Below are 9,570 nucleotides of genomic sequence, written 5' to 3'. Positions count from 1 at the left end.
GCGGCACAGCTCAATCCACACTGCAAGGGAGTCATTCTTACTCCTGTCTTTTATCCACGCTTTTTTTTTCATTTTTTCACTTCGACATTTAGAGCACTGTGCAGAAATCACACTGCGTCAGCATGCTCAACGGCCCCCAGAATGGTTTGTTTTATTTGGACAGTGGATTCTGTCAGTCCATGCCAGTTCATTCGCACCAGACCGCGCAAGAGCTGCACTGCGCTAGCCGCACCTAAAGGGTGTCATAGTTACTCCTGTCGTTTATCCAGCCCTTTCCTTAATTTATTTATTTCACGTTTAAAGCACTAGGCAGAAATCAAATTGCGTCAGCATGGTCAACGGCCCTCGCAATCATTTGTTTTAAATGGACAGTCGGATTACCCCGATCTATCCCAGTTGAAGCGCACCAAGCAGCGCTAGAGCCGCACTGCTCTAGCCGCAGCTCAAGGGAGTCATTGTTACTCACTTAGCTCCCCCACGCCTTGTTCTATTTCTTCAGGTTGACATTTAGGGCACTGGGCACAAATCACCTTGCATAAAAATGGTCAACCGCCCTCGCAATTATATCTTTTAAAAGCACAGTAAGATTCCCCCTGTGCATTCCAGTTGAACCACACCAGACAGTGCAAAGCAGCACTGTTCTAGCCGCACCTCAAGGGAGTCATTGTTACTAACGTCCTTCACCCACGCTTTGTTCCATTTCCTCACATTGACATTTAGAGCCCTGGGCACAAATCCCATTGCGTCAGCATCGTCAAAAGTCCTTGCAATGCTTTGTTTTAAGTGGACAGTCAGTTTCAGCCGCTCCATGCCAGTTGAAGCACAACAGATAGCATAAAGCGCCACTCCTGAATCCACACTGCAAGGGAGTCATTCTTACTCCTGTCGTTTAACCACGCCTTTTTTTTCATTTCTGCACGTTGACATTTACAGACCTGGGCAGAAATCACATTGCGTCAGCATGGTCAACGGCCCTCAAAATGCATTGTTTTATTTGGAGAGTCGGATTCTCCCGGTCCATGCCAGTTGAAGCGCACCAGGCAGCGCAAGCGCCACACTGCTCTAGCCGCACCTCAAGAGGGCCATTGTTACTCGCTTTGTGTAGCCATGCCTTGTTGCATTTCTTCACGTTGACATTTAGAGCGCTGGGCAGAAGTCACATTACGTCAGCATGATCAAACGTCTTCGCAAAGCTTTGTTTTAATGGACAGTTGGATTCCACCGGTCCATACCAAATGAAGCACAATGGATAGCACAAAGCGAAACTGCTCAATAAACTCTGCACGGGAGTCATTCTTACTCCTGTCCTTTATACCCACCTTTTTGCATTTCTTCACGTTGACATTTAGAGCACTGGCTCCCAGAATGCTTTGTTTCATTTGGACAGTGAATTCCGCCCGTCCATGCCAGTTGAGGCGTACCATACCGCGCAAGAGCTGCACTGCTCCAGCCGCACCTCACAGGAGTCACTCTTACACCTGTCCTTTATCCAGGCATTTCTTTATTTCATCACTTTGCCGTTTAGAGCACTAGGCAGAAATCACATTGCGTCAGCATGGTGAACGGCCCGCGTAATCATTTGTTTTAAATGGACAGTCGGATTCCCCCGATCTATGCCAGTTGGAGTGCAGCAGACTGCGCAAGAGCCGCACTGCTCTAGTCGCACCTCGAGGGAGTCATTGTTACTCTCATCGCATACACACCTTCTTGCATTTCTTCACGTTGACATTAAATAGCACTGGGCAGAAATCACATTGTGTCAGCATCGGCAACAGCCTTCACAATCATTTGTTTTAAGTGCACAGTGAGATTCCCCCGGTGCATGACAGGTAAACCACACCAGACAGTGCAAAGCTGTGCTGCTCTAGTCGCACCTCATGGGAGTCATTGTTAGTCTCTTCGTTTACCCACGCCTTGTTGATTTTATCAAGTTGACATATAGGGGACTGGGCAGAAATCACATTGCGTCAGCATGGTCAAAAGTCCCCGCAATGCTTTGTTTTAAATGGACAGTCGGATTCCCCCGGTCTATACCAGTTGAAGCGCAATGGAAAGTGCAAAGCGGCACAGCTGAATGCACACTGCAAGGGAGTCATTCTTACTCATGTCGTTTATCCACACCTTTTTTTCATTTTTTCACTTTGACATTTAGAGCACTGTGCAGAAATCACACTGCGTCAGCACGGTCAACGGCCCCCAAAATGCTTTGTTTTATTTGGGCATTTTATTTTACAGGAGGTATTCAGAGACATGGATTGGGAAGAATTGGGGATAAAAGTTAATCGAGAATAGCTTGGTAACTCGCGATTCGCTGATGACATTGCCTTGCTTAGTACCTCAGGGGACCAATTGCAATGCATGTTCAGTGACCTGGATAGGCAAAGCAGAAGAGTGGGTCTAAAAATGAATCTGCAGGAAACTAAAGTAATGCTTAACAGTCTCCGAAGAAAACCGCAATTTACAATAGGCAGCGAGGCACTGGAAGTCGTAAGGGAATACACCAACTTAGGTCAGGTAGTGACAGCGGATGCGGATCATAAGACAGAAATATTCAGAAGAACAAGAATGGGCTGGGGTGCGTTTGGCAGGCATTCTCAGATGATGAATAGCAGGTTGCCGTTATCCCCTCAAGAGGAAAGTATATAATACCTGTGTCTTACCAGCACTCACCTATGGGGCAGAAACCTTGAGGCTTACGAAAAGGGTTCTGCTCATATTGAGGACGACACAACGAGCTATGGAAAGAAGAATGATAGGTGTAACGTTCAAGGATAAGAAAAGAGCAGATTGGGTGAGGGAACAAACGCGACTTAATGACATCTTAGTTGAAATCAAGAAAAAGAAAGGGGCATGGGCAGGATACGCAATGAGGAGGGAAGATAACCGATGGTCATTGAGGGTTACGGAATGGATTCCAAGGGAAGAGAAGCTTAGCAGAGGGCGGCAGAAAGTTAGGCGGGCGCATGAGATTCAGAAGTTTGCGGGGACGACATGGCCACACTTAGTACATGATCGGGGTTGTTGGAGATGTATGGGAGAGGCCTTTGCCCTGCAGTAGGCGTAACCAGGCTGATGCTGATGATGATTCCGCCGGTCCATGCCAGTTGAGGCGCACAAGACCACGCAAGAGCCGCACTGCGATAGCCGCACCACAAGGAAGTCATTGTGACTCCTGTAGTTTATCCATGCCTTTTTTTATTTACTTCAGTTTCACGTTTAGAGCACTGGGCAGAAATCACATTGCGTCAGCATGGTCGACGGCCCTCGCAATCATTTGTTTTAAATGGACAGTCGGATTCCCCCGATCTATGCCAGCTGGAGTGCAGCAGACTGTGCAAAAGCTGCACTGTTCTAGTCGCACCTCAAGGGAGTCATTGTTACTCTCATAGCTTACACACACCTTCTTGCATTTCTTCACGTTGACATTAAATAGCACTGGGCAGAAATCACATTGTGTCAGCATCGGCAACAGCCTTCACAATCATTTGTTTTAAGTGCACAGTGAGATTCCCCCGGTGCATGCCAGGTAAGCCACACCAGACAGTGCAGAGCCGTGCTGCTCTAGTCGCACCTCATGGGAGTCATTGTTAGTCTCTTCGTTTACCCACGCCTTGATGATTTTATCAAGTTGACATATAGGGGACTGGGCAGAGATCACATTGCATCAGCATGGTCAAAAGTCCTCGCAATGCTTTGTTTTAAATGGACAGTCAGATTCTCCCGGTCCATACCAGTTGAAGCGCAACGGAAAGTGCAAAGCGGCACAGCTCAATCCACACTGCAAGGGAGTCATTCTTACTCCTGTCTTTTATCCACGCTTTTTTTTTCATTTTTTCACTTCGACATTTAGAGCACTGTGCAGAAATCACACTGCGTCAGCATGCTCAACGGCCCCCAGAATGGTTTGTTTTATTTGGACAGTGGATTCTGTCAGTCCGTGCCAGTTCATTCGCAACAGACCGCGCAAGAGCTGCACTGCGCTAGCCGCACCTAAAGGGTGTCATAGTTACTCCTGTCGTTTATCCAGCCCTTTCCTTAATTTATTTATTTCACGTTTAAAGCACTAGGCAGAAATCAAATTGCGTCGGCATGGTCAACGGCCCTCGCAATCATTTGTTTTAAATGGACAGTCGGATTACCCCGATCTATCCCAGTTGAAGCGCACCAGGCAGCGCTAGAGCCGCACTGCTCTAGTCGCAGCTCAAGGGAGTCATTGTTACTCACTTAGCTCCCCCACGCCTTGTTCTATTTCTTCAGGTTGACATTTAGGGCACTGGGCACAAATCACCTTGCATAAAAATGGTCAACCGCCCTCGCAATTATATCTTTTAAAAGCACAGTAAGATTCCCCCTGTGCATTCCAGTTGAACCACACCAGACAGTGCAAAGCAGCACTGTTCTAGCCGCACCTCAAGGGAGTCATTGTTACTAACGTCCTTCACCCACGCTTTGTTCCATTTCCTCACATTGACATTTAGAGCCCTGGGCACAAATCACATTGCGTCAGCATCGTCAAAAGTCCTTGCAATGCTTTGTTTTAAGTGGACAGTCAGTTTCAGCCGGTCCATGCCAGTTGAAGCACAACAGATAGCATAAAGCGCCACTCCTGAATCCACACTGCAAGAGAGTCATTCTTACTCCTGTCCTTTAACCACGCCTTTTTTTTCATTTCTGCACGTTGACATTTACAGACCTGGGCAGAAATCACATTGCGTCAGCATGGTCAACGGCCCTCAAAATGCATTGTTTTATTTCGAGAGTCGGATTCTCCCGGTCCATGCCAGTTGAAGCGCACCAGGCAGCGCAAGCGCCACACTGCTCTAGCCGCACCTTAAGAGAGCCATTGTTACTCGCTTTGTGTAGCCATGCCTTGTTGCATTTCTTCACGTTGACATTTAGGGCGCTGGGCAGAAGTCACATTACGTCAGCATGATCAAAAGTCTTCGCAAAACTTTGTTTTAATGGACAGTTGGATTCCACCGGTCCATACCAAATGAAGCACAATGGATAGCACAAAGCGAAACTGCTCAATAAACTCTGCACGGGAGTCATTCTTACTCCTGTCCTTTATACCCACCTTTTTGCATTTCTTCACGTTGACATTTAGAGCACTGGCTCCCAGAATGCTTTGTTTCATTTGGACAGTGAATTCAGCCCGTCCATGCCAGTTGACGCGTACCATACCGCGCAAGAGCTGCACTGCTCCAGCCGCACCTCACAGGAGTCACTCTTACACCTGTCCTTTATCCAGGCATTTCTTTATTTCATCACTTTGCCGTTTATAGCACTAGGCAGAAATCACATTGCGTCAGCATGGTGAACGGCCCGCGCAATTATTTGTTTTAAATGGACAGTCGGATTCCCCCGATCTATGCCAGTTGGAGTGCAGCAGACTGCGCAAGAGCCGCACTGCTCTAGTCGCACCTCGCGGGAGTCATTGTTACTCTCATCGCATTCACACCTTCTTGTATTTCTTCACGTTGACAATAAATAGCACTGGGCAGAAATCACATAGTGTCAGCATCGGCAACAGCCTTCACAATCGTTTGTTTTAAGTGCACAGTGAGATTCCCGCGGTGCATGCCAGGTAAGCCACACCAGACAGTGCAGACCTGTGCTGCTCTAGTCGCACCTCATGGGAGTCATTGTTAGTCTCTTCGTTTACCCACGCCTTGTTGCATTTTATCAAGTTGACATATAGGGGACTGGGCAGAAATCACATTGCGTCAGCGTGGTCAAAAGTCCCCGCAATGCTTTGTTTTAAATGGACAGTCGGATTCCCCCGGTCTATACCAGTTCAAGCGCAATGGAAAGTGCAAAGCGGCACAGCTGAATGCACACTGCAAGGGAGTCATTCTTACTCCTGTCGTTTAACCACGCCTTTTTTTTCATTTCTGCACGTTGACATTTACAGACCTAGGCAGAAATCACATTGCGTCAGCATGGTCAACGGCCCTCAAAATGCATTGTTTTATTTGGAGAGTCGGATTCTCCCGGTCCATGCCAGTTGAAGCGCACCAGGCAGCGCAAGCGCCACACTGCTCTAGCCGCACCTCAAGAGAGCGATTGTTACTGGCTTTGTGTAGCCATGCCTTGTTGCATTTCTTCACGTTGACATTTAGAGCGCTGGGCAGAAGTCACATTACGTCAGCATGATCAAAAGTCTTCGCAAAGCTTTGTTTTAATGGACAGTTGGATTCCACTGGTCCATACCAAATGAAGCACAATGGATAGCACAAAGCGAAACTGCTCAATAAACTCTGCACGGGAGTCATTCTTACTCCTGTCCTTTATACCCACCTTTTTGCATTTCTTCACGTTGACATTTAGAGCACTGGCTCCCAGAATGCTTTGTTTCATTTGGACAGTGAATTCCGCCCGTCCATGCCAGTTGAGGCGTACCATACCGCGCAAGAGCTGCACTGCTCCAGCCGCACCTCACAGGAGTCACTGTTACACCTGTCCTTTATCCAGGCATTTCTTTATTTCATCACTTTGCCGTTTAGAGCACTAGGCAGAAATCACATTGCGTCAGCATCGGCAACAGCCTTCACAATCATTTGTTTTAAGTGCACAGTGAGATTCCCCCGGTGCATGCCAGGTAAGCCACACCAGACAGTGCAGAGCCGTGCTGCTCTAGTCGCACCTCATGGGAGTCATTGTTAGTCTCTTCGTTTACCCTCGCCTTGTTGATTTTATCAAGTTGACATATAGGGGACTGGGCAGAGATCACATTGCATCAGCATGGTCAAAAGTCCTCGCAATGCTTTGTTTTAAATGGACAGTCAGATTCTCCCGGTCCATACCAGTTGAAGCGCAACGCAAAGTGCAAAGCGGCACAGCTCAATCCACACTGCAAGGGAGTCATGCTTACTCCGGTCTTTTATCCACGCTTTTTTTTTCATTTTTTCACTTCGACATTTAGAGCACTGTGCAGAAATCACACTGCGTCAGCATGCTCAACGGCCCCCAGAATGGTTTGTTTTATTTGGACAGTGGATTCTGTCAGTCCATGCCAGTTCATTCGCACCAGACCGCGCAAGAGCTGCACTGCGCTATCCGCACCTAAAGGGTGTCATAGTTACTCCTGTCGTTTATCCAGCCCTTTCCTTAATTTATTTATTTCACGTTTAAAGCACTAGGCAGAAATCAAATTGCGTCAGCATGGTCAACGGCCCTCGCAATCATTTGTTTTAAATGGACAGTCGGATTACCCCGATCTATCCCAGTTGAAGCGCACCAGGCAGCGCTAGAGCCGCACTGCTCTAGACGCAGCTCAAGGGAGTCATTGTTACTCACTTAGCTCCCCCACGCCTTGTTCTATTTCTTCAGGTTGACATTTAGGGCACTGGGCACAAATCACCTTGCATAAAAATGGTCAACCGCCCTCGCAATTATATCTTTTAAAAGCACAGTAAGATTCCCCCTGTGCATTCCAGTTGAACCACACCAGACAGTGCAAAGCAGCACTGTTCTAGCCGCACCTCAAGGGAGTCATTGTTACTAACGTCCTTCACCCACGCTTTGTTCCATTTCCTCACATTGACATTTAGAGCCCTGGGCACAAATCACATTGCGTCAGCATCGTCAAAAGTCCTTGCAATGCTTTGTTTTAAGTGGACAGTCAGTTTCAGCCGGTCCATGCCAGTTGAAGCACAACAGATAGCATAAAGCGCCACTCCTGAATCCACACTGCAAGGGAGTCATTCTTACTCCTGTCGTTTAACCACGCCTTTTTTTTCATTTCTGCACGTTGACATTTACAGACCTGGGCAGAAATCACATTGCGTCAGCATGGTCAACGGCCCTCAAAATGCATTGTTTTATTTGGAGAGTCGGATTCTCCCGGTCCATGCCAGTTGAAGCGCACCAGGCAGTGCAAGCGCCACACTGCTCTAGCCGCACCTCAAGAGGGCCATTGTTACTCGCTTTGTGTAGCCATGCCTTGTTGCATTTCTTCACGTTGACATTTACAGCGCTGGGCAGAAGTCACATTACGTCAGCATGATCAAAAGTCTTCGCAAAGCTTTGTTTTAATGGACAGTTGGATTCCACCGGTCCATACCAAATGAAGCACAATGGATAGCACAAAGCGAAACTGCTCAATAAACTCTGCACGGGAGTCATTCTTACTCCTGTCCTTTATACCCACCTTTTTGCATTTCTTCACGTTGACATTTAGAGCACTGGCTCCCAGAATGCTTTGTTTCATTTGGACAGTGAATTCCGCCCGTCCATGCCAGTTGAGGCGTACCATACCGCGCAAGAGCTGCACTGCTCCAGCCGCACCTCACAGGAGTCACTCTTACACCTGTCCTTTATCCAGGCATTTCTTTATTTCATCACTTTGCCGTTTAGAGCACTAGGCAGAAATCACATTGCGTCAGCATCGGCAACAGCCTTCACAATCATTTGTTTTAAGTGCACAGTGAGATTCCCCCGGTGCATGCCAGGTAAGCCACACCAGACAGTGCAGAGCCGTGCTGCTCTAGTCGCACCTCATGGGAGTCATTGTTAGTCTCTTCGTTTACCCTCGCCTTGTTGATTTTATCAAGTTGACATATAGGGGACTGGGCAGAGATCACATTGCATCAGCATGGTCAAAAGTCCTCGCAATGCTTTGTTTTAAATGGACAGTCAGATTCTCCCGGTCCATACCAGTTGAAGCGCAACGGAAAGTGCAAAGCGGCACAGCTCAATCCACACTGCAAGGGAGTCATTCTTACTCCTGTCTTTTATCCACGCTTTTTTTTCATTTTTTCACTTCGACATTTAGAGCACTGTGCAGAAATCACACTGCGTCAGCATGCTCAACGGCCCCCAGAATGGTTTGTTTTATTTGGACAGTGGATTCTGTCAGTCCATGCCAGTTCATTCGCACCAGACCGCGCAAGAGCTGCACTGCGCTAGCCGCACCTAAAGGGTGTCATAGTTACTCCTGTCGTTTATCCAGCCCTTGCCTTAATTTATTTATTTCACGTTTAAAGCACTAGGCAGAAATCAAATTGCGTCAGCATGGTCAACGGCCCTCGCAATAATTTGTTTTAAATGGACAGTCGGATTACCCCGATCTATCCCAGTTGAAGCGCACCAGGCAGCGCTAGAGCCGCACTGCTCTAGCCGCAGCTCAAGGGAGTCATTGTTACTCACTTAGCTCCCCCACGCCTTGTTCTATTTCTTCAGGTTGACATTTAGGGCACTGGGCACAAATCACCTTGCATAAAAATGGTCAACCGCCCTCGCAATTATATCTTTTAAAAGCACAGTAAGATTCCCCCTGTGCATTCCAGTTGAACCACACCAGACAGTGCAAAGCAGCACTGTTCTAGCCGCACCTCAAGGGAGTCATTGTTACTAACGTCCTTCACCCACGCTTTGTTCCATTTCCTCACATTGACATTTAGAGCCCTGGGCACAAATCACATTGCGTCAGCATCGTCAAAAGTCCTTGCAATGCTTTGTTTTAAGTGGACAGTCAGTTTCAGCCGGTCCATGCCAGTTGAAGCACAACAGATAGCATAAAGCGCCACTCCTGAATCCACACTGCAAGGGAGTCATTCTTACTCCTGT

Source organism: Dermacentor albipictus, unplaced genomic scaffold (assembly GCF_038994185.2).
Source record: "Dermacentor albipictus isolate Rhodes 1998 colony unplaced genomic scaffold, USDA_Dalb.pri_finalv2 scaffold_37, whole genome shotgun sequence".
In the NCBI taxonomy this organism is placed as follows: domain Eukaryota; kingdom Metazoa; phylum Arthropoda; class Arachnida; order Ixodida; family Ixodidae; genus Dermacentor; species Dermacentor albipictus.
Note: the sequence above shows the minus strand (reverse complement) of the source record.